The sequence below is a fragment of the Physeter macrocephalus genome, chromosome 8 (genome assembly GCF_002837175.3).
Source record: "Physeter macrocephalus isolate SW-GA chromosome 8, ASM283717v5, whole genome shotgun sequence".
Lineage (NCBI taxonomy): Eukaryota > Metazoa > Chordata > Mammalia > Artiodactyla > Physeteridae > Physeter > Physeter macrocephalus.
In genome coordinates this window covers 102,814,984-102,841,579 of record NC_041221.1, presented here as the reverse complement: position 1 = coordinate 102,841,579, position 26,596 = coordinate 102,814,984, and positions in this window count along the sequence as shown.

Sequence of the window (26,596 nt, the reverse complement as noted above, 5' to 3'; positions counted from 1 at the left end):
GCAAGTCCTAGAGCAGAAACAAGGTTGACTCAATATTTGCTCAGTTTTAAAATAAATTATATCCATAATCACCACAGAGAACACGTTTAAATACTGAAAACGAACTACAAGCAGCTTTTAGACAGAGTAGTCTACTGGCAGCAAAATGAAAATGATTGGGTATTTGATGACTAAGGCAGCTCTTTTGTGTCCTGGCTACCAAATTCTGACGTGGGGTGGTGGGGAGGTTTCCCTGTGCCAACAATCAATTCTCAGGACACCAACTGGCTGTCCTAGAGTTTAGCTCTATTCTAACATTATCTACTCAGAAATAGCATCAGATTCCACAGGTTAAGGTTCATTCCTATTATACTGCCCCCACCTCCCATTTCAGACACCAGTCTCAAGCCCAGGTTGTCACCTGGGCTTTTGACTGACTGGCTATAGATTGGAGGTTCCCATGACATCCTCCTTGGGTTCAATTAATTTGTTAGAGCAGCTCACAGAACTCAGAAAAACATTTTACTTACTAGATCATCAGTTTATTATAAAAAGATATAGAAGACATGCATCTGAGAAATTCCAAGAAAATTATTCTGACACTGCATTTATGTGGCATGTATACTGAATAATGTTTCCCTACTTGTGTTTAAGTATATCAGTCTCTCTATTTCCAGAATCATAAGAATGCACTATGTTACTTTTTGAAATATAGCTTAGCCCTAAAAATCTATCATTATTTTGGTGTATAATTACCCAATTAATAGTCAGTCTGGTCTTTTTAACCATATTTTTAAATAAAATCTGGTTACTACTGTAAAATTGTTTACATTGATGGCTCTCACCATTTAGGTAACTCAAAGTACTTGATACAAGAAGCCAATAAAATCCAAGTATCTTAGCTATGTAGCCTCTAAATAACTTGAGCTAAAATTTGGTTGACTGTCGAGAATGGTGGAACTGAGAGAGCATTTAGGGAAAGTTTATAATCCTACTTCTTCATGTAATAGATAAGAAAATCAAAACCAAAAGTGGTTTTGGTATGGACCTACGGACACTGAATAGTTAATAAAATCACAATTACTTGAACTCAGATATCTTTCTGTTATGCACTCACTGCTTACTTGGAACAACATTTACAAATGTTTATGACTGTCTAACAGAAAAGAAACGTATTACCCTGCACAGTTCCTGAAGATACTATGGAAAATACATGCAGGAGGACCTAGAAAACCATTTCTATTTTTCAGTTTCTCTATTTCTCCCCTCATGCCTCTCACAAACCTCTCATATACCTCTCCTTCCCCCAGTGAAGGTCCTGCTCTGTATCCCTCTTGAATGTGAACAAAGAAAATATTAGAGTTAATATAATCTCTCTCTTTTGATACTCTGATTTCCTCATTCCTAATCGCTAGGGAGGTACTGTACTAAATACCAATTTGAATTTGAAGTTCTTTTCCTAGCAACTGAGCTTTAATTATGGAGGGACATGTTACCATTACTTCAATTCAATCTTTCCTCCATTTCAGGTTGATGATAGTAACAGGAAAATCAGACCCTCAAACACACTATGATTAAAGAACTCCTAATCCTTTTTCAAGTATGACCACTTGCAAGAAATATTAATGTGACAGATATAAGGCACAATACATTGGCTAGTAATCAAACTGCTGATGTGCCAGGCCTATGAGAAATGAATAAATGAATTAAAAACTATGCCAGAACAGACAAGTCATAAATGTCTGGGGTGAAAGATCCATAGCACAAGCCTATATTCTTTTGAGTGCTGATAGCCACAGGCTCCTAGCTAGTGATACAAAGGCAGAGAGAAGTGGAATAACACTCCCCATTCCATTAAGCCAGAGTGTGTGATATGCAGTCACTTCTTGGGGTTCCCTCCACTGACATCTCACCTACATCAACGGGTGGCCTTATTCTTTTTCATATTATGGCTATTTAACACCCACCAAGAACCCAGGTATTACTTAGCAAAACGATTTTTACTATCAAGGGAAATCAGAATCTTTTTACCGGTTACACCCCGTTGATACCATTTTATAGGGTACTTTCTGGTCTTAAGATTCAATTTACTTTGTATGCAGAGAAATGGTTAGTTGGATTAAAAGAAAAATATGACTGTTATGCAAAACCTACATCATACAGAACCTTGGATAATATGTGACATCAAATTGACTTGAATACAGTGGCTAATAATTCTGTATGCCTGTCATTAGGTCTGTAGCTTAATACTAAAAATAAATATGAAATCTTGTAAAAACAATCCTTTCTTTTTTGGCTCTTGGGTTTAGAAGAAGGGGTTAAATAATTAGTTTTGAAGTTGCATTGGAAGAGCAAACAAAGCCATTTATCCAATATCCAAAAATTTTCCAGTTTTTGATTTGTTCTAATCATTTTTAAATGACTTTAGAGAATACACCATTATACACAGCAAAATATTTTCTGTAACTCTGAAATATGGGCAAATAATTATTCACATGTATTAGTGTCACTACAAACCAAATCTAATTACTTTGACCTCTTGGTCATGTGATTGGGTTAAAGAGTTAATAGCTCCATTAGTTAGCTATTTCTGCAATAATGTTGTTTAATAAACAACCCTAAACCTTCAGTGGTTTTATGACAGCAGACGGTTTCTATCCTTGCTCTTGTTTTGTCTGAGGTGCCTCAGCTTCAAGGTACAGATTGGGTTCAGGTCTTCTCTGCATGTCTCTCATTCTGAGACCAGTGACTATCAAGGTAGGTAGCAGAAGCATAACAGGGGTGGTCAAAACCATAAGCTCTTAAGGAAGGAGTGACTAAAATTTCCTGGATAGTAAAAAATATTTCACAAAGGAATAGTACTGATAATATTTAATCTGAATCTTAAAGAATAAATATAATAATATTCCAGAAAGAGAGAAAAAGTATATTAAAAACTTTGAGTATCTGAACTCTCTCATATTATTTGGATAGTTTTTCCTTGATTTTTCAAACAGACATCCAGTTTAAACTTGGAATCATTCATTAATGTATTAATTCAATCAAGAATGATTTATTGACAATTAATTATGTGCCAGGCAGTGTGCTAATGATATGAATTAAATGGAGAAAAATAAATAGACATGGTCCTTTATTACAGACTAGTGAGGGAGATAATCAAATAATCACATCAAGGAATATCCAATTACAGACTCAGATAAGGGTTCTGAAGGAAATTATCACAGCTCTATGAAAGCATGCAGTGGAGAGTTTGGTGAAGTCTGGGGGCAGCAGGCACAACTTCCCCAAGGGAGTGATACTTCAGGCAAGAATATGAGAGCTAACTGGAGAAGAGGGAGAGTGTAAAGCTGATAGAAAATGTGTGCAAAACGTGAGAAATGATTGGAAATGGCACAAGGGAGTAAAGAAAAAGGGGGTTTCTGTTTTATGATATTTTATATGTTTTTTCCAGGTTTTTTTCCTTTCTTCTCAGTGGTATGCACATGGTCTCTCAAATGAATTGGTCAACACAAGATGAAGAGTTTGGATAAATTATATTCTGAATAAAGCATGTATTGCCTTTATTTTATAGTTTCCATTAACAACTAATTCTGGAGGAGAGCAGAATATAGACTCCTGATTTGTTTAGGGTCTTGAAACATGCAAATATTTAAATTTGTGTTTCTCCTTCTCTATAAGCATCATGATGTGCATGCAAATAATATCTGCAAAGGGGAACATTTATTCTTTTGAGCAAACAGGTGACAGCACTTATTTTTTTGTTTTCTGTGCACGATGTTCTTTATTATGTTTCATTTACATGTAATTTAATAAATGAATAAAGATATAGTATAATAGACATATTTAGACCAACAAATGAACAAATGATGAAGTATCATATCTTTATAAAAAAATCTCTTCCACAATAAAATGAACTTTCTCGAAAGCCTCTTTTTATGTAACTTAGGATTCTAGAATAGAAAACAAGAACTTTCCCTGGGACACGGTATGAATCTGTCTGTGTATCTGTTATAACAGGGCATCTCAATCATGTATCTCTCTTAATACATATGACATCTGATATCCACAGCAGCGAAAATTATATAGCTATATGTATTCATTATATAGTTTATACCTATGTTATATATAGTAAATATTTTTCATGGGTAAGCAGTATCATATAAACATAATGTTGATTACAAATGTTTTGTTCATGTCAACTGTTAAAGCTAGTGTTCAGATAACAGTTAATTGCACCATGTTCTTTTAAGTAATTGATTTTTCTCATGTATAATCCTGACACATATGATACAAGGCATTGGCAGTCTTATCCAAAGTTAAGCAGAACTTCAGTGAAAGAATGAAAAGAAAATAATCCTGATTAATACAAGCCCAACACCTTAACATTTAAAAAATTATTAAAGATTGGATCAGAAGTAATTTTGATACTAGTCCTAGTCTCCTTAATAAACCTAGACCCGGAATTCTAGAATATAGGAAGTCTTATAACCCTAGATCCTTTCTGTTCTAATGAGTCCTGAGAGTTAGAATTAAAATTGCAAAGCCACCAGAAAAGCAGGATGGCACAGTGGCTTTGATATCAGAAAAACAGGAATTAGGGTTCCTGCTCTCCTACCTACTATCCTTGAGCTGAGTAAATGTCTTAATTTGTCTGTGTCAATTTCACAACTTTTAAATTGAGTATTGTATTGCCCTGCACAGGAAGTTATTGCAAAGAACACAAAATCTAATGTGTAGAGCATTTAACACAGTGTCTGACATTCGATACATGTTCAATAATAGTGGCTAATATTATAGAAATAATAAAACAGAAATTCAGGTGTGCCATAGTGTGGAATAGCTAATCCTCAACCTTAACCGTGAGTACTTTGATTTCTCTAGGGATCTTCTGGCTATTCATGACCCAAACATTAGATAAAGTTTATGTGATGGTACAAAGATATTTCAAACACAAATATTCTTACAGATTTTCCTAAGCTATTTTTGCAGTCATGGCTTAACAGCAACTGCTTGATTCTGGCAATTACAATTGCCAGCCTGGTAACTAAGGTCCTTGCCTACAGCCTTGTGGGAGTCTTCTGGCCCTCTGGCACTCCACAGTGCTTGCCTAGGCAGGAAAATACTCTTGCCAGTGGAATCCTGGGCTTTCTGTCATGGCAGATGCTCAACTACTACTCCAACAGAGGCCAAGGCTGTGGCTCCCAAAGCACCATAAACTGGTGTCTAGCAAGGGACATCTTTAAAGGGCTGGGTGCTGAAGCCTGGCAGGCAGCCAATCCAAAAGATTTTTGATACCAGATTGTTTTATTATTCCAGAATTAAAGAAGTATCCACATACTCACAGTTTGAAAACCATTTTATCAGTCACGTTCCTTTTCAAAATATACTTTGTCACATGGGTTTAATGATACAAATATCTGAGGCCTAAATATAGTTTGGTTTTTATAAAGGGAGAAAAAGAAAAGAAAAAAAACACTAACCTAGTTCTAAATTCAGCCTTCTTTGAGAAAGAAAGAAGACTAAGAATAGAGGCAAACTATAATTCCTATCTACAGAAATAGCAGAGAAATACTGACACATTATTGTAGACTGAATCAGGGTTATATACCAGACATTTGACTTCATGTTTCTTTTAAAATTGCATTCCTGTCCATTCTTATTAAGTTTGGATTGCTCCCAAGAGTTCCTTTGTGGCTAATTTAACACCTGTGAAGTCATGGTGATATTAAGTATAAATTCATTGTCTACTGCAGGGATAATTTTATTTTACTCCAAAGTTATTGCAATAATTAGTGAAATTTCATAAAAGTTCATATTGGTTGAAATCACATTATTCATTTTTTCCATCAATTAATTAGAGAATAACTTTATGACTTAAAAAAAAGTCTTTGATTTCAAATATTAAAGAGCTAGGTTGGAAACAGAACTGTTCAACCACATAAAAAGCACCTAAAATAATGTCTTGAAAACAAGGAGGTCATATTAAAACACTGTGTGAAGTCAAGTTAAAACCTAATGCCTTCTCCCAGTCTTCCTTTTTTACCTTTCAGTTCCTTTTACCTTATCAAATGTATATTGTGAAATATTGTTGGGATGGGTATTGCAAAAATTAGTCTATTAGTTGGATCAACCTATCAGGACACATTGCTAAGTGGCAATATGTTGAATTATATAAACTAGCTTTGTTTTTCTTGTAGGTTATTTTACATATGTAATATTTTGGACTCAGAGTAGAAATCAGCAAGATAGAAACTGGTTACAGCATAAAAGGGTAAAATAAAGTTGGGAAAAGCTAAATGCAATAGCTGTTGAAAATGCAAGTTATTCTAGTTTATGGAATTTTAAGCACATTCAAAGGTTTTAAAAATATGCTCTTATTAGAAGCAAACTAGAGTTAATAACACATCTCTAATGCATATTTAATATGTTGAAGTCTTTAACTGGGAGTAATATTCATATAAATTAGAAATTGTAGTTTAAAAATAAAATATGCCAAGCATTAATCATTGTGCACTATCACATAAGCATTTTTTTGTAAATTAAGCACACATTTCTCTATGCATCTGGAATTCAAGTAGTATTATATTCTATCAAAGTTTACTTTTAAGAAAAATAAATAAAATCAAATGAATGCTATTTACTATTAATATTTCTTTTGTGCCCACTATGTATGTCAGGCCAAATATAAGTATCATCTAAACTGAAATTATTAGATTATAACAAGAATCTCAAACTCAAATACCTACAAGGACCACAGAGCTAATATAAATGAAGGAAGGAGGACTGACCTAAAAAAAAAAATAGGGACTGGTAAGAAGTTGTGAGAGTACGTGTTCATCTGAAAGCATCCAACCTTACAAAAAAAATTATAAACACTATGAGTTAAGACCAACATACTTTGAGGCCTACTTTGGTTAAAAAAAAATAGAAAAGAGCTTCCTTTTAGCATTCAAGAAGGAAAATAATACAGTCATTATTCTTCATTAGGAAAGTAAATACAATAATTCATGAAAAAGCATTTGTAAGATATGCAGCCAAACTTAGAAATTGTAAGATATGCAGCCAAACTTAGAAATAAAGCAGGGCAAATAGATTCAATCATTCTATGTATTTATTCAAAATACCTTTGAGTTATTTCTGTGAGCTAGACATGTAACAGAAAAGACGGATTTGGTCCTTAACATTTTAAAGGTAATAGTTAATTGACATGGATGCAAAAGTGTGCACGGTATCCTTAAGTAAGGAAATAGTTCCAAATGATCCTTTGCCACTTCCAGGAGGTGGATCCATGGATCTACCATATCCACCACTGATTTCACCTGGGAGGTACCTCAGGCAAGCTTTGGAAATTTGTTAGGGTATTTAGTTATTGCAATGGAAGGATGCTTCTGGTACTTAGTGTATAGAGGCCAGGGAAAGTAAATATTCTTTAATGTACTGGTAAATTACACACAATGGAGAATTTTCCACCACAAAATACCGGTGGTATTCTGTTTGAGAATCACTGTTCCAGGCCTTGTTATCTCTAATAGGAGTACTATATCCAAAATCTTTATTATAATTCTCCCACTTCTAGCCCTCAGCTTCCTCTTTTTTAGATCATTTTAGTGCCCCTATTATATCCAATCTTTGACGACGTCAGTATCTGATGACACCATAATTTTTTCCTTGTCCAGTAAAATGTTCTCATTTCTTCCTTATCTTGATTAATTTTCATTTCAATGCTTCCTTTACATATACACTTCACTTTCTTACACCTCTCTTCCTCAGGTGCACTCTACTAGCAAAGACAATTCTGGTTTAACCAGATTTTTCTCTGACTCCCTGCCTATACCATATAGGAGAACATGCAAATACAATGATTATTTTCACTTTATTTTATCCTTCCCAATCTCAAATTGGTCCTCAGCACTACCTGGCAATACTAGTAGAGTTCCCCTGGAAATGTTGCATCTAACCAAAATATTTTTTAAATGTCTTTTCTTCTGTCATTAAGCTTTCAGTACCCCCTATATACTTGTTCCTCTCAAATGGTAACTTTATTTCCTAATTATCTTAAAAAATAAGGTGATTGAAAGATATCTACCTTATTTTCCTACCAATAAGTGTACATCTACGTCCCCCCTTATGCTGAATTTTTCTCTAGTTAAAATTGACCAACAGTCCCCTCTCTTTCCAAGTCGAAACTCTAACTTGTATTCCAGATCTCACTCCAATTAGTCTGTGAACAGAAGATTTTTTTATTCTCCTAAAGTTAACCTTTTCTAACTACTGACAATATTCTTACTCCAATGGATCATTCCTATTAACATATACACATAATACAAGTGCTGTCCCCAGTTGCTACCTCACTTCTCTGTAGCCCTTTACAGCTAAATATGTAATACCTTCTCACTCAGTCTCTTTTCTCTTGAACACATTCCAATTACGTATTTTTCCTCAGGACTCATAAAACCACTCTGCAAGGTCACCAATATTCAATTTGCCAAGTCCAATGATTCCTGGTCCTTGTTTTAAATTTTCAGAAACCTGTCATATTTTATTTCCCTCCTTCTTAAAACATGTCTCTTATTTGTCTTCCAGCATACCACGATCTCTTGGCTTTTCTCATATTTTAAATATTTGAGTAACCCAGGACTTAGTCTTTGGTCCTCCTCTCTTGTTTGTCCGAAAACTCTGCCTCGTTAATTTTATGCAGTCCCTTTGCTTTAAATAGTATCTATATGCTGATGACTCTTAAATTAATAACTTCAGATCAGAATTCTCCTCTGAGTTCCAGACACATATATTCAATTTCCTACTCAAGGTCTCCTCTCCTATGACAGTTAGGTATCTCAAACTTAATGTCAAATAACTTGCAATCCCTACTTCAACCCCATCTCCCAAACTTGTTCCTCTTTAACTCTACTCATTTCAATTAATAATCTTACCATTTACTCAATTGCTAGATCCCAAACCCAGGAATCAGCCTGGAGTTCTCTTTCATATCCAACTTCAATTCATCAGAGAGCTTTGCAACTCTCCTTTAATTTCACCTCTTCTGTCCTTCATTTAGATCATTTTAAGTGTCTCACATACAAATTACTGAAATCTTTGCTCAGAAGTCATCATTTAAAATTTCCATTCATTGTTCTCCCTATCTAATATATTCCCTGCTAGAAGTACTCTCCATTTGAATTGTCTTCTAATATTTAACACTATTTGAAATTATCTTGCTCTTTTTTTTTTATTTACTTGTTTATCTTCACCTCCTCTAGCTTAAAGTTCCATGAAAAAAATAGGAAAGGTCTTATCTTCCATGTCAATGATATATACCAAGTGTCAATAACAGCACCAGCAATAAATGAGTAAAGACATGTAAACTATCATAATGGATTGGTTTGTAAAATGACTGTTACATGAATCAGAGATCTTAGCTATTATCAAGCTTTATGAATACTTTCAAGGACATAAGCTATCAAGAGACTCAGTCAAGCAGAGGCCTGGAATATTGATGGTGGCTCCCCAAATTCTCCATCCTTGCGTGGAACATGCACTTTCTGGCCCAGTGTAGACAAGGTCACTAAATGAGCTACATAGGTTATTAACCCACATCAAGGGGAGAGGTTAGTTTATGAAAAAGCTTCATTTTATACTTGAGCTTATATGACCTTTTCTAGGGAGCATGAGTCCTAAAACCATGGATTCTGAGTGTTTTAATAACTATAACCAATGTTTAAACAAGGACATCTTGTTAAGAACATTTCATGGATAAAAACACTTCTCTTTATAAATATTATTTGACTATTTACCTGGAGGTCCAGTAATCATGCTGACAAGAAGATTAGACTGGTTTGCCTGCCTTCTTTACTTTCCAGTGGCACTGTACCCCAGGAAAGTGGATCACAATCCAGCTGCTTTAACTTCTTCCTGAGAATGCATGGCTAGTTCACAGGGAATGAAGATTTAATTAGAGGGTCAAGAGAGGTAAATACCAGATCATGAAGGGCATTGTATAGCAGGCTAAGGAGCTTAACTTTTATCCACTAAAAGGTTTTGAATACATAGATGATTTAATCAGATTAGGATTTTTTAGAAAGATCACTCTTAGAGCCTCGCTGTCTGTTTTTTAGCCTTTGATCTCATCCCTCTGTGTAATGTTACCAAGGTCTCCAGGGCATGTTCAATGGAACTGAGGTCTAAGGGCATTCTGGTCTCAATCCTAATCTCAGGGGAAAGATCATAGAGTAAAATGCTGTAAATTTGGTGTAGGTACTCTAACACATTCACAAAATTTTCTTTTACTTCTAGGTTTCTAGGAGCTTTGTTTTATCATAAATGAGTACTGAATATTATGAAATGAATTTTCTGTATCTAAAAAGATCACATGATTTTTCACCTTAATTTTGTAAATGTGAAAAATTAATTTTTCAAATGGTAAATTAATATTGTGTTTCAGTATTACATCCAACTTCATTTGAGGCACTTTCCTTTTTCTATTTGCTGAATTCAAATGGCTATTATTTTCCAAGACTTTTTTGCATTTGTTTCTTGAAAGAGATCAGCCTGGTAGGTTTTTTCTTATATACTATTTTCAAGATTTAGGATTAAGGTTATGCTGGCCTTATAAAATTAATTATTAAATGCTTCCTCTTTTTTTTTTTTCTAAATTAACATTACTCCTTCATTATATGTGAATCCACTGAAAAAGACATAGGGATTTAGGCTTACATGCTGGGAAAACTCCACTGAAAAGCTCATCTTTATTTATGTGAATGTTTTCTATTATGTATTCCAAAGCTTTAATAAGTATACGACTATATAAATTTCCTATTCCTGCTTTTGTCTGTTTTGGGAAGTTGTGTCTGTCTAAGAGTTTTCTATTTCATCCAAATGCTAGTTAATTGTTATAAATTTTTTCATAATATCTGTTTTTCTTTTTGATATCTGTGAGCTCTATACTGATATCCCCTTTGTCATACTTAGAATTTATCAGTTTTATTAATTTTTTTTTAAAAACAGCTTTAGGCATTATAGATTTTCTACATTGTGCATTTGTTTTCTGTTTCATTCACTTTACACTTCTTTTTAATGCTTCCTTCTATTTGGGAGAAAGGTGGCCTATTATCTTTTTAAAAACTTATTAAGAAATAAACTTAGTCCACTGATTTTCAGCATTTGTTTCCAATAAATCCACTTATCAATGTAAATTTTTTTGAAGTATGGTGTGAGTTCATTTTACTAATTTTGATGTGTTATAATATGTGAATACTAGGTTAAAATATATATGTACATATATATTACTCATATTATTATACACATTTAGTTCTCATAATTTCTACATTGACTCAGGTTATTTGTAAGTGTACTATTTAATGTCTAAATATCTGTGAATTTTCTACATATCTAGACTTTCTTATGTCTCAGTAGTCAATGGTTTTTTAATTTTATTAAAAGTAGCATACTGTTTTTTAGAGGGCTAACATATTTGTCTTTTTATTGGCATATTTAGTGCAATTATATTTGTTCTAGTTACTGATTTTACTGCTATCAGTTTACTATTTGCTTTTTGTTTACCCTAGCTGTTCTGTGTTCTGTTTTCTTCTATCTTGGCTTCATTGGGGTTTTTAAAAAATCTTTTTCATCTATTAGGTTTTAGTTATACACAGTTTATTATAGTGGTTAGCAAAGAGATTAAAAACTACATTCTTGATATATTAACATCTTTTCTAAATTAGAACTTTTACCATTTCTAAAACATTGCAAAAACGTTAGATCTTTTTATATCTATTTACCAGTTGTCTTTTTGCAGGAAATAAATGGACTTGATTGTACATATATTTAAATTTCAAAAGATGTTATTACTACTCTTTCATCCTGCAAATATTTTTATTCAATTAATCTTCCTATTTGCCCTTTGCAAGACTGTTTATTTCATTCTGCATTTTTGTGCTTCTTTCTAGGAATATCTTTCTTCTTGAAGTGTATTCATCTGCATCTCTTTTAGTACTAGCTGGCTGTGACAAACTCCCTCAGGTTTTGTTCATCAGAAAATGTTTCTCCTTTCCCTCAATTTTGAAAGAATTTTCCACTCAACACAGAATTCTATGCTAGTGGTTATCTTCTTTTAGAACTCTGAAATATATCCCACTTCCTTCTACTTTTACTTTGTGGAAAACTCATCTAGTCATCCTTTTTTTTTTTCTGTTGCATCTTTAAAGTTAATTTGTGGTTTTTTTCCTTTGGCTGCTTTTATGATTTCCTCTTTACCTTCAGTTTTCAGCCACTTCACTACGATGTACGTAGTTTTTTTTTTTTTCTCCCTGCTTTTTTTTTACATTTACCAAGAGTGTTGCACATGTAGGTTGCATGTATGTGCGTGTGTACTTTTGTCCATGAATTCTCCATCCTTTCTGTTCTTTTCTCTAGTTTCTATCTTTTCTTCCACCTTGCCCCAGTCTGGATAAGTTTTACTGACATATGTTCCAGTCACTAATCATCTCTTTTCTTCTTTCTCTGCTGTTGTAAAACCCATGTATTACTCACTAAATTTCAGGATTTTCCCAGTTCTCCTGTAAAATATTTCATATTGTCATATATGTTCTTGAATATTTTCAACACCTTTATTTCAATGCTGTTATTGTATAATGTGTATCTGTGTATTTCCTATGGATCTGTTTCAAATTTTTCTTATTTTACCCTTTTGTTTTTTTCAGTCATGTTTTTCTACCTCCTAATATGTCTGATAATTTTGTTTAAATGTTGGACATTGTGTATAAAATATTACAGAGGCTCTGGATTATGATACCCTCTTCCAGAAAAGAATTGATCTTATACTGTAAGGAAGTTAGAAGGCAGACCCTGTGATCATTATTATCCAGTTTCTTGCCTAGTATCAAGCTTTACCAACACTTTCAAGGATACAGGCAATCAAGATGCTCAGTGAAAGAGAGGTCTGGGATATTGAGGGTAACTCCCCAGACATTTTATCCCTGGATCGGCACACACTCTCTATTTAAATCAAATTTTTAAAAATTATTGTCCTTTTTCAGAAAGGCTTCTTTTGACCTCTCAGACCTGGAAAAGGTCTTTTCATGAAAAACATAATTTTTATCACAGCACTTATTACAACTCTAATGTAATAAATATTTTTACAGCCATTTGTCTCTTCTGCCAGACCCCAAGCTTCTTTATGGCATGCAGGATTCATTCCTTCCTTAAAGGAGAATTCTACATCTTCAATTAACTTTATATGTAAAACCCATTTGTAAGTACGATATTCAACTACATTAGCATTTAGAATATAGATATTCAACTACTGGTCTGGATGTCAGCACCAATTAAGACTTTTCCCTGGACTGGAAATTACTTTGAAGAGAGAGGGGATGGACAGACATTGGCAGTAAAAATGCTCCTGAATAGAAATTTCTCTAGTGAGCAGAAGGCCAAGGATATAAAAGAGAGTATTTAAATGCATGTTGTCTTCACAAAGCTGAAATGTGGGCAGACAGCTTATTGCTGTTTTAATGGCACCTTGCAGAGATGAAATTAACATTTGATTTACATGAGTGTCCTTGGGCAGAGGCAATTGTGACTACTCATATCCACTGATAGGAGCTGAATTAGTTTTAACCTCTCAAAGAAATAATCTAGAATTCATAATGAAAAGCTAAATGAAGATGTCCACTTAAGACACAGTGGTACTTCAAGCAGTAAGAAAGAGATAGAAGCATAATAGTATTTTATACCTATTAAATAGCTGTCCTTTAAAGAGTCAAACGAATTTATAACATTTTCAAAAGTGATAAACTGGTTACAGAACGTGACTTTATTATTCTGAAAGTAATCTATGACTTAGGAATCATGAGACTATAAGTTAGAAAACTCAAGGGCTGGAAACTCATATGCCTTCAGGGGTCACCAGGTTCTAAATATGAAGTAGTCAATATGACATTTTAGGAAGGGATAAGGAATGTGATTAACTGGAGAGTAAAAATCTTGCATAAAGGAAATCAAATTCATTTGTTTTAAATTATTCTGCTGGTCAAATAAGATATGTCTATAGATCAAACTGACCCATAGGCTACTGGTTTTACTTTATGTATCAATCATGCAGTCTTTAGACAGGCAGGTGATTTGCCCAAGGTCACACAACAGATACTAGCAGACTTGAGAACTGTTCTTATTCTAATGATATTATTAAGTTATTGAATATCCTTAGTCAAAATAGTTATAAATTTCTATATTGCATGATCTTATTAAGACCTACTAATATAGAAATTATTATCCTCCGTGTTTATAAACAGAAACATTGATGCTCTAAAATTAAGTGAATTAACTGGAATATCACAGGATAGAGAATAATATACTTAATTAATTAAGTACCAAGTTCCATGTGGATTGTCATCAATAGTGAAAAAACTCTCTGACAGAAAGCCAGAGTGGGTTGAATAGTTTTCCTTCAAAATTTATGTCCATTCAGAACCTAAGAATGTGATCTTATTTGGAAATAAGATCATGGCAAAAGTAGTCAGTTAAGATGAAGTCATATTGGATTAGAGCAGGCCCTAAATCCAAGGACTAGTGTTCTTGTAAGAAGAGGACTGACATGTGGAGACACAAAGAGAGGAAGGGCATGTGACAATGAAGTCAGAGATTGGAGTGACACAAGCCAACAAGCGTCAAGGACTGTCAGTAACCACCAGAAGCTAAGAGAGCAACATGGAACAGATTTTTACTCAGAGTTTCCAGAAGAAACCAACCCTGATGACATATTCATTTCAGACTTATGGTCTCCTGGACCATGATAGAAAAATTTCTGTTATTCTAAACCACCAGTTTGTGGTACTTTTTGTTATGGTAGTCCAGAGAAACTAATACACTGTAGAGAAACATGCTTTATTTTACTAATAGGAATACTGGATAGAAAATGTTACAGCAATCCCCTTACCTAATTCAGGAATCTCAGGAATACATATCAGAATGTAAAAGCAATGTGGATCCAAAGACCACTAATTTACTTTTTCACCATATTAATTTTTTTCTCTATGTTAAAAGGGATATGCTTTACATTGATTTCAAACAATCTTCATTAGTTTTAAGTTCGAATACTATTTAGGGAGGAATATTGTTTACTAAAATAAAAAAAATTTGTATTTTAAACATCTTAAAAATTCTCACAACCTACAATCATGGTCTCGCTCCACTAGTGTGCAAGCATTGAAAGGTACCAAAAGCAGAATCACATTTTCCTACATTTTCAATCCCTCAGGAGTTGATCTAGTAGGAGAATAAAAGTCTTAACGTGAATGACAGCTAATACAGTGTCCATCAAGTCAAATAACAGGATCTTTCATTTTTGAAACTCAGGAATCCAAGTTCTGGATGAGCTGGCATTCTACCTATGTGCATTTCACCTGAAAATGGTAATGTCTATATGTAAGAACTTAAGTGATTCAGGAAAGGACAACACATATTTAAAAATATGTGTAAAAACATTTTCAGTGAAAGAGAAAAGGAAAATAGCTAAAATCATATGGTGGTGATTGTATATTGAAATTGAATATAAGAAGGGAGGCCTGATGAATGATCTTATTAATTCTTTCAATTAAAAGGGGAAATACTACCATTCAATATGTGATTATAACAATCTTAAAAGATATAAAGTAAATATTAAATTTTTAATTATAGTTAGTAGACAAATAGGCCCATTAGGTTTTTAAATCTACAAACAACTATATAGTATTATTTGTAAAACTCACAAATATAGAAAGTATTTTGATTACCACCTATCCTATGAAATCATGCTCACTCATTTATTAATCTTCAGCCTACATGTATATTTTTTAAATAATTTATTTGATTAAAAATAATCTAAATTTGAAAAATTCAGTTCAGTAATATGGAATTCCTATTTTATTTTCAGATTATCTACCTTTATGATAAACTCCATCGCGGAGCACAGGCTCCGGACGCGCAGGCTCAGCGGCCACGGCTCACGGGCCCAGCCGCTCCGCGGCATGTGGGATTCTCCCAGACCGGGGCGCGAACCCGGTTCCCCTGCATCGGCAGGCGGACGCGCAACCACTGCGCCACCAGGGAAGCCCCGGAATTCCTATTTTAGATGCAGATTATCTACCTTTATGATAAACTTGGATTATAATTACAGGAATTTCTTGAGATTGGGCCAAATTTTATATATAAAATTATTGATATTATTATTAATACTCCAAATATTGAAAGGCTCCACCCCAGGGACAAATTCAAAACACGATTTGTAACTCACTTAGAACTATAAAGATTATTCATAAGATCCAACTTAATCCACAATGCAGACAAAATACAGAACACATAATGGTATTAAAACTACTATAATACCACTTCCTTGGGAAAAAATCACTTTATGTTTTTAGTTGACAAACTTGTCCCTTGCCCAAAACATTGGGCCATGGTAGGTATTGCCCCTGGAAGACTTCCTTTCCCATTCTTACCTATGTTAAAGTATCCTCAAGTCTCCTGCTGTGCGCAGGTCTGAGAAAAATTAGGGCAGGTATCAGAGTGGGGAATTTGGGGATTTGCTTAGTAATAATTATTATTATAATGATAATAATAACAATGAACTTTATTAAACAGATAACTCCCCACACATATTCTTTTTTAGTAAGTTATAATCTAATATTATCAAAGCATTAACCATCAGGGACATTTATATTTTAGCTTTGGCCTAACGCTAGTACTTTTTATAAGATAAATTTTAATTTTTACATCGTGCATCATTTCTAGGTGATGCTTGAATAAGCATGTTGGTTTGTCTACTTTCAGACATGTCCACTAATCCATGTACAAGTTCCCTAAATAAGCTTGTGTCCTATGGCTTTACACAGAGTTTCAACTGGATGCAAAAGTTCAGTTAGTTGACTGGTGGAAATATTGAACACAACAGTCAATCTTAGCTGAGAGGACTATTTCAGAAAAAAAATATAAGGTGAATGACTAGTTTGTTCATTAAAAAAAAACTCACAAATAATCATAAAGGACACCAGCCAAGTCTTGGAGCTTGTCAAATGTGATATTCCAGAAAAAGAATACAGTGGTCCCCCCTTATCTGTGGTTTCACTTTTCACAGTTTTAGTTACCTGAGGTCACCTGGAGCCTAAAATATTAAAACGAATATTCTAGAAATAAACAATTCATCCATTTTAAATTAGGTGCCTTAGTAGTGTGATGAAGATCCTTCCTGCCCCAGATCCCCAGTAATCAACACTGTCTGCTCCTGACATCCAACCATCGACACTGTCCTGGCTCCATGATCCAGGATCACCGGAAGCAGATGATCCTGTACATCTTGTTAGTGCAATCTGCATTTATTTAATTTCACTATTTTAAATTTGAGATTGCCAGGTTTTAAAAAGTGCAACTCACTTCTCTTCTTCGCTCATCTATCATCCTGAACAAACTGCTGTTATGTCAACTATCTCTCTTCTCTAAATATCTTTTTCAGCCATCTTCCTCCACAGGCATCTTATACATGACTGTGGAATCAAGTCATCATAGCAGAATAAAAGGAAAGGAAGACAAACAAAAAATGTTAGTGAAATTTCTAGTGGGACAATTATTATAGTGGTCATGGGAGAGAGCTGTGACATCAGATGGTCTCAACTGAAACCTGGGTAAACTAATAATTAACTGTGAATATAAGCAACTTTATTATCTAAGATCATTTCCCTTTTTTAAGCAGAAAGAATAATACTATCTATGTAGAGATTCATTTGAGAAACAATCAAATGATCCACATAAAGTACTTAGAACTATTCCTACTATATATTGCTAGTTACTATAATACTTGGTGAATAATTTTATAGAAGAGGAGAGTAAAAGGTGATTTCAATATTTCAAGTCTTAGTGCCATTAACACAGATATGGAAGTGTAAGAAGATAAGTTTAGTTTTTTATGTTCTTAGTGTATGTTAACAGGAGCATGTGAGTAGAATCTCTTGAGATACAACTGGGAATTGAAAAAGCTTAGCTGCAAACACAGAAAATCAGAGCTTAGCTTAGCTGAAAATACAGTAAAATATTAAACACTTGAGGATGGAAGAATGAGCACTATACTAGAAATGAGACAATTGCTCTGGTTGTGTTGGTCACTTTTCATTCTTGAACCACAATTTGTTTTCAACTAAAAAATAAAATTTATAGACCGTACAATATCTGAGATCTATCCAAGCTTTAAAATTCTATGGCAATGTAGATCTCTATGGTCACGTATGAACAATATTCTATGTTTTGTAGGAATCTTTATGCTTTTTAAATCAGAGAATTATTTCACTTGGGCTAATGGCATAAATTAGCTTTAATATAATAATAGCATAGGTGTGGTTCACTGCAATTATATCTATGAAATTACTGCTTGGGGGATCAAATATTCAAAGAATTAACCTCTTTGCCAAGAGGGTTATAGAATTCAGCTCAAATTATTATTGTTGAACCAAAGTCTATAGAGGCATCATCAAAATTAACTTAAAGACAAGAAAAAAGATGGTTGGAACAAGGTTTGAGAAATAAATTACACTTGAATTTTAGTATTTTAAATGGAGAATTATTGATATATTATATTTTGGAAAATACTTCACTCACATTACTTTATCTTTAATGTGTCCAGAGCCTTATAAGAATGTGGCTGTTTTCAAAGAAACTACTGAGGCAAAGAAACTAACCCAAATTTCACATAATTAAAAGACAAATTTGTATCTCATCTCACTATGAAGGGAAAATTTTTTCATATAACTTTTTCTAATTAAAAAGAAAAGTATACTACTGATAGTTATGAAAGCTCAAAAATAGAAATGGGGAACAAATCACTTGAGTCTATGACAGTATTTAATATGCTATAATAATAACAATTAGATAATTCAAACAGAATGCAGATTTAAAGACATTTCATTTGATTTTTGATTTTTAAATTCATTTTGTCATTGATTCTCAAAATGATTATTAATTCAGTTAATATCAGAATTCACATACTTTGTGTAATATTTATACTAAGGTTTGGTACAGAGGTAGAGAATCATTTAAAATAAGTACAAATACTTATAAAATTAAACAATCTGTAGATAATGTTCTCAAATCATTTTAAGCAGATGGTCAGGAATAAGTTTTATTGTATCCTGGTATTGTTACATTGTTGTATAAGGCCTCACATTATTATACATTCATTCACTGACATTTTTGGGAATATAATTTAAAACTCCAGCAAGCAAATTTATATCTAAAGTATAAGCCAGAGTGTACAAAAGGCCAATAGATTTCTAAATGTATAACTGAAAGCCTTTCCTATGTGATTAGGATTATATGATTTACCAAATTGTCTAATTTTTTAATGGTCCTATTTTTTTTTTTTTTTTTTTTTTGCTTGTTTCTGTTTTTCTAGTGCACTGCAAGTACAACTGTTAGGAATAAGGAGTCACAGCATCATCATTACACACACACAGACACAAAAAGGTCAAAAACTCTTCCTTTCCATTTATAATACAAAGAATGGTTTTTATTACTGCCAGTTTAAACCTACCTTTCATATGTCCTTAAACAAAAACAAATTGATAAACACACCAAAAAAAGTCAGAGCATAATTTTCCAAAAGAAACAATTCTAATGAAAAAAAAAGGTACTAACACTCTCAAATTTACATACATATACCCTTGTTTTAATATAACATTAATATATTTACTCATTCAATTCATTCTATAAATATTTAATGAGTGCTCAGGCACTGTGATTGGCATTGGGAATATGCAAAGTTGAATTACAGATGAAACCTGTCTTGTGTAACGTAAGACAGACAAGTGAATTAGAGATTATTGACCATTGTGATAAATGATATGATAAAATCAGGCAAACAATTAATTCAAGGAAGGCTTTTGGGAGAATAGCTTTAAATTCCCACAATTTATTTTGCATTTTCAATTTGGTTTAAACATTTTTACTATTATTTAAGGTCATATATAAAAGCTATAAAACTCATTCATTTTTCTTATTGCAATTTCTTTCTCTTTTTTTGAGGAAACTACTCTCAGGGAATTCTTTAAAAGACTGTCATTGGAATACATTCAACATTGCTAAGTTCCCTCATGCTCATGCTGCTATAATTGTCATGCATCTGTAGGCCACCTATTTCATCTCAGGAAAGTCACAAAAATGTTTTTAATAATAACTTGATCCCTTATCTGAGGATCATAAAGAAAGAGTTGTAGAAGCTATGAAATGTACACAGAAAAATACAAGAATAGCAACATGTACATCAATTATTTGATCTTATCCATTGTCATTTTGGATAGTCAGCGATGTGACAATGTGACCTCAAAAGCTTATTTCATATTCTTACTGAGGCAGAGTGGTAGGCTTGTTTTGTTTTGTTTCTTGCTTTCTATGACAAATGTATTTATTTTATAGTAAAGAAGATGAATTATGTATGGCCTTAATGCTCATTTAACACATTGTCTAAAAAAAAAGGCTGGCTATCTTTTTATTACATCAGATAAGAATATGTCCCCATTATACTTAACTGCACTGATTTAGAATTTATGGTACTTTAGGTAGAATCTGAATTGTAGTTTTATCCTTTCATAACTCTTGAAGAAGTAGTAGCTTTGTATTATTTTAGTACATATTAAACAGTTATTTTAAGCACAAAACATATTTTGATTTTTTTTTGCTTTCAAAAATTCGGTCAACATAAATTAAGAACTTTGAAATGAAGTCCACTTTATCAAATAATTTCATAATAACTGATATGAGGTAACATGTCCATTTAGAAGTCCTGGCAGAAAGCCTTTACTAACAAAACTTTGCTAATATATTTGATTGAACCATGTGATAGTACCGTTTTTGTAGGCTCAAGATAGTCAAAAATACTAGCTTTTTGCCTAATATATTGGCAAAACTATCTATTATTTGTACTGGATGCTAAAAAACATATATGTGTTTACTGTGTATTACTGTAATAAGGACATATGCTGTTTTGATCTTCTGATATATTCTTTATGTAATTTAAAAGACTTTAATATGTGAATATACTATTGACATTTTAAAAAATAACAAGGGATTAAATGTTTGGAGTCAGTGGTATTTGTTTGGTCTATTAACAGTAACTCCTGCATGTTTATTCATGGGCTATGAAATGTATAAAATCATATATCTCTGGACCAAAAAGTGATCTACCAAAAAGTATTTTGACTGTATTGTGAATTACCACAACACAGCTAAACAGCTATTGCCAACAGTTCAAAGACCTCAAAATCTAAGATTAACCACTTAACTGGTCACTAATCTCCAATAGTAAGGACAGCATTTCACATTTTATGTAAGAAAACTTATTCGGAGGTCAGACTACTGAGTACCTCAGGAACCTGCAGCTATGCATAATTTGTATATTCTTTTCAAAAGGACAACCCTCGTGCTAACTGCTAACCTGGAGCAATTGTACCTGATGCACAGGTACTATTCAATTCCCCTAGCTAAAGGAAAGAGCACATTATTTTTGTTAATAGTGATGACTTACAGACCTGTTAACGACACAAAAGAAGAAGGTTATTTAGAGGAGTGGAAGCTACATCAAACGATTCTGCATTCTGGGAAATAAAGCACTCATAAACCCTTAAGTAATGTTTAGGAGAATCACTAGGGGGAATCATAACAAAGTTACTGAGGAGTAGATCCCAGGTCTAAGGACAAATGCTTTAGTAGCATCCCCTTTGTATAACAAATATACAGTAGCTTGATGGGTGCTCCTCGCCATTGCACATGCATCTGCCATCAAACTACAATGAAACGCACTTGTTCTTCAGACACGTCAGACTGTGACTGCTTGATGCTATCCAATTTTGATGAAATGAAGAAACAGCATTTACATAGGATACCTCATGTATTATTGTACATTCACTCCTTTATACCAGTCCAACACAGGAGACACACCCAAGATGGGATAGGAAGAAAATATTAGAATTTCTATTTTTTCCTATCTGTTTATATTTCTGTGCATGATTTATAATGTAAAAGTAATTAGTAGAGTTATGCATGCATAAAAATTTCTCAAGTTTAACATACTTAAAATTGAGATGAGGGCTCAACTCTAGGTATCACATTCTTACCAAAAGAGCTTGATATCATCTGCTGTAGTACTCTAAAATCTAACCATGGTTTAAACTAGGCAATTGGGTACTTGATATCTGTCCATCACATTATTCTGTTAATGGAGTTTGCTTTTGGATAATATCATTTACTATTATGAAGGAAACTATATATAAGCATAGCATCCCATTTCCTAGTGTGCTAATTGTGTCTCAATTTTTTTTCAGAGAGTTTACCCTCCCATGACAGATGGGGAATTGGTGGAGCTGTCCTTCAAGTTGTCTTGCCCTCTCCTGGCTAAAGAGTGGGCATATGACCAGTGTTAACCAGAGTCTCTCTCCCTTGTGACTATAAATCTTGAACAGAAAAATAACAAACCCCAAAGAGAGCTGCAGCTGATCCATCCAGATAGCAACCTGTTGAAGAGCTTACCCAGTAGTTCTTTTATTCAATGGATTTGCTCTATACACATGATAAACTCATTTTATCAATATTTGATAATAAAATTATTTCTGACATAAGACAGAAAATCAGAACTTAAATGGATGCCAATAATTGAGAAATATGTATCACTTCTTTCCACTTGGGCCAGGAGGGTGGTTATTTCTCTAAATGAGAAAAGTGTTGAATTTTCTTAGAGGATGAAAATTTCTCAGAAGTACAGAAATCCATATATTCATCCCATCACTTCTTTGTCAACTGATTAAGAAGACAAATAAAATAATCAATGGGAGTAGGTACAGGGCTCTTTCAAATGACATAAGTATGTATCATCATTTGGTTAACAACAAAACAAGCTGAAGTTTATCACATTATTGTTACATGCCAAACACAAGTTGAAGTTTTATATGTGTATTAATTCAATTGCTTCTTGTAATAAGCCTGCAAATTAGTTATAGTAATATCCTTATTTATCACATAATGAAACTGAGGCAACTAGTTATGATACAATATTTATAAAATGTCATATAGCTAGGAGAATAGTAGAGCGCCTATATAAACCTAGAAGCTGTATATCCAGGATCTGTCCTCTTTTTCCTTCACATTGTCTCTCATGTACTAATGAAAGTTAAACCTTTTGGATTTTGCTTATTGGTACAAACAATTCCACTAACTTTGGGTGTGATTTCCTTGTTCTTCATCCATCCCTTTCTGGCAACACATCTCAAGCAAAGCAAGATTTACATATGTGCAAGAAAGGACTAAGTCAGTAAGCCTGGGTTGTCCAAAACCTGCTCAAAAGAAAGGTTTGGCCCTTGCCCTGCTCCTGGGAGATAACCTTGGAGCTTGGAATGTCCTATGTAATAACAGTGTCTTTTTTTATTTGAGGCCTTGGGCCATGCCAGGATATTCTATACTAACAATGTCATTTATCATGGGAACCATGGGCTACAAGATATCAATTTGAAGTCTGGCGGCGGCTGGGAATTAACTAAAGTCAGCCAGGTGGGTTGTCAGTTGTGTCTACTGAACAATGCCCAGTAAAGAACTTGGACACCAGGCTTCCCTGGTGGCACAGTGGTTGAGAGTCCTCCTGCCGATGCAGGGGACACGGGTTCGTGCCCCGGTCCGGGAGGATCTCACATGCCGCGGAGCAGCTGGGCCCGTGAGCCATGGCCGCTGAGCCTGTGCGTCTGGAGCCTGTGCTCCGCAACGCGAGAGGCCACAACAGTGACAGGCCCGTGTACAGCAAAAAAAAAAAAAAAAAAGAACTTGGACACTAAGGTTTTCAGTTGACAGGTTGACAGTATTGGCTTCCCTTGTTGCCAATACTTTAGGCGTGTTGTCACACACTGTTACTGAAGGATTAAGCGCTGACCGCAAAACTCCACAGAAAGATGGTGGCAGGAAGCCTCACCTTTTCTCTCCTGGACTCTGCCCTATGTGCCTTTCACCTTTGCTGATCTCAGTCTGACCCCTGCACTGAAATAAACCATATCCATGAGTTTAACAGCTTTTCTGAGTTTGGTGAGTCCTTATCCTAAGTCACTGAAACTGAAGGTGGTCTTGGGGACTGCCAAATACGACATGACATATTTTTTTTTGCTTTTAAAAATGACATTCAAAGATGGACAGAAAAACAAGTACTTTTAAAGGGGATTACAAGGTACCGATAAAAACTTAAAAATGTAGAATTCTCCGAATCCTCTAGATGAGTAAATTAAACCTTGTTTAAGATAATATTTATCTTCCTTATTCTGATAATATAAACTAGACAGTCATGTTGTTCTTTTGGCTGAAAATGTAGAAAAAACTGAAAAAAAAGCACGATGAAAACGAAAATCACCCATAATACAGCAAGCACGGAAAAGCACTATTTAAATATGGTATGTGTGTTCCTTTCTTCACCTCCCACTTTATGTACTTTATTTTAGTCTTTATTTAGTACTCATTTTCTACTGGGGATGTCACCTATTCTATCTGGTCATGTGTAATAAAGGAATGTCAAAGAATGTTAGGAGAGGTGTGGTGATGTGTTCTAGGGTGGAGAACCCCAAAGAGACAAAAAAAAATTCACTGTTGCTCTTTTTCTCCTGGGACAACTCCACCAGGCAAACACACCAGAGTTCAAGGTCTTTAAATATTCAAAAAATAGCTCCATTGGAGAAGGCAGCCTATCGAGGTTGTAATCTACCAACCTTAACGCTTTGGAGGGGCTGAGATGAAGGAAAGACTGCCCAGGGCAGTGGGTCAGTCAGTTAGGTTTTACTGCAGCAGGTGCTTACCTTGTGCTAATGACCTTGTGCGAAGCAGGTGATCATTATCATCAGGAAAAATCAGACCTTAAAATCACTCCTGCAATCAGATGCTCTGGCCAAACTCCACCTCAGGCGTCAGACACTGTCCCCTTCTGGACACACACACATGCACACACACACGAACACACCAGTTCAAGGCAACATTCCGATTTGCAGAGGTTTCTCACAGATTGGTTTGGTTTAGTTTAGTACTTCAAATCAATGTTTTCTATTTCTATATTTTCTCTAACGATGATTATGAGGAAGGTAGTCAGGATTTAAAACTAACATTAGTTCTCAACATTGTCAGAAACCAGAAATAATATATAATTTTAAACATATTTTATTGTACAGATATATTTATGACTAGAACTGTGATAATTTTATACTTTGCTTTTCCTCCAATTAACAATATGTGAAAATTTCTCTATATCTTTAAATATTCTTTTTTCTACTCATTGAAAACAATGTTTATTTATTTATTTTTGTTATCACTTAATTTTTTTCCTTCTAGTTTTATTGAGATATAATTGACATACAAGTTTTAGGTTTAAGGTACACAGTGTAATTATTTGACTTACATACATCATGGAATTATTGCCAAAGTAAGTTTAGTGAACATCCCATCATCTAAAGTAAAAAAAAAAGTTTCCTTGTAATGAGAACTTTAAATCCTAAGATTTACTCTCTTAACACCTTCCATATATAACATACAACAGTGTTAATTATATTACTCATGTTGTATATTACATCCTTAGTACTTACTTATCTTTTTTTCAAATTTTTTAAAATTTTTTTATACAGCAGGTTTTTATTAGTCATCAATTTTGTACACATCACTGTATACATGTCAATCCCAGTCGCCCAATGCATCACACCACCACCACCACCACCCCCCGCCGCTTTCCCCGCTTGGTGTCCATACGATCAGTCTCTAGGTCCCTCCACATCTCTGCAAATGACCCAATTTCATTCATTTTTTGTGGCTAAGTAATAGTCCATTGTATATATGTACCACATCTTCTTTATCCATTCCTCTGTTGATGGACATTTAGGTTGTTTCCATGTCCTGGCTATTGTAAATAGTGATGCAGTGAAGATTGGGGTGCATGTGTCTTTTTGAATTATGGTTTTCTCTGGGTATAAGCCCAGGAGTGAGATGGCTGGGTCATATGGTAACTCTACATCTGTGTCTCTATTTCTGCCCTTCAAACCGGTTCATCTGTACCATTTTTCTAGGTTCCAAATATATGCGTTAATATACGATATTTGTTTTTCTGTTTCTGACTTACTTCACTCTGTATGACACTCTCTAGATCGATCCACGTCTCAACAAATGACCTAATTTCATTCCGTTTTATGGCTGGGTGATATTCCATTGTATATATGTACCACACCTTCTTTATCCATTCGTCTCTCGATGGGTATTTAGGTTGCTTCCATGACCTGGCTATTGTAAATAGTGCTGCAATGAATATTGGGGTGCATGTGTCTTTTTGAATTATGGTTTTCTCTGGGTATAAGCCCAGGAGTGAGATGGCTGGGTCATATGGTAAATCTATTTTTAGTTTTTGAAGGAACCTCCATACTGTTCTCCATAGTGGCTGTATCAATTTACATTACCACCAACAGTGCAAGAGGGTTCCCTTTTCTCCACACCCTCTCCAACATTTGTTGTTTGTAGATTTTCTGATGATGCCCATTCTAACTGGTGTGAGGTGATACCTCATTGTAGTTTTGATTTGCATTTCTCTAATAATTAGTGATGTTGAGCA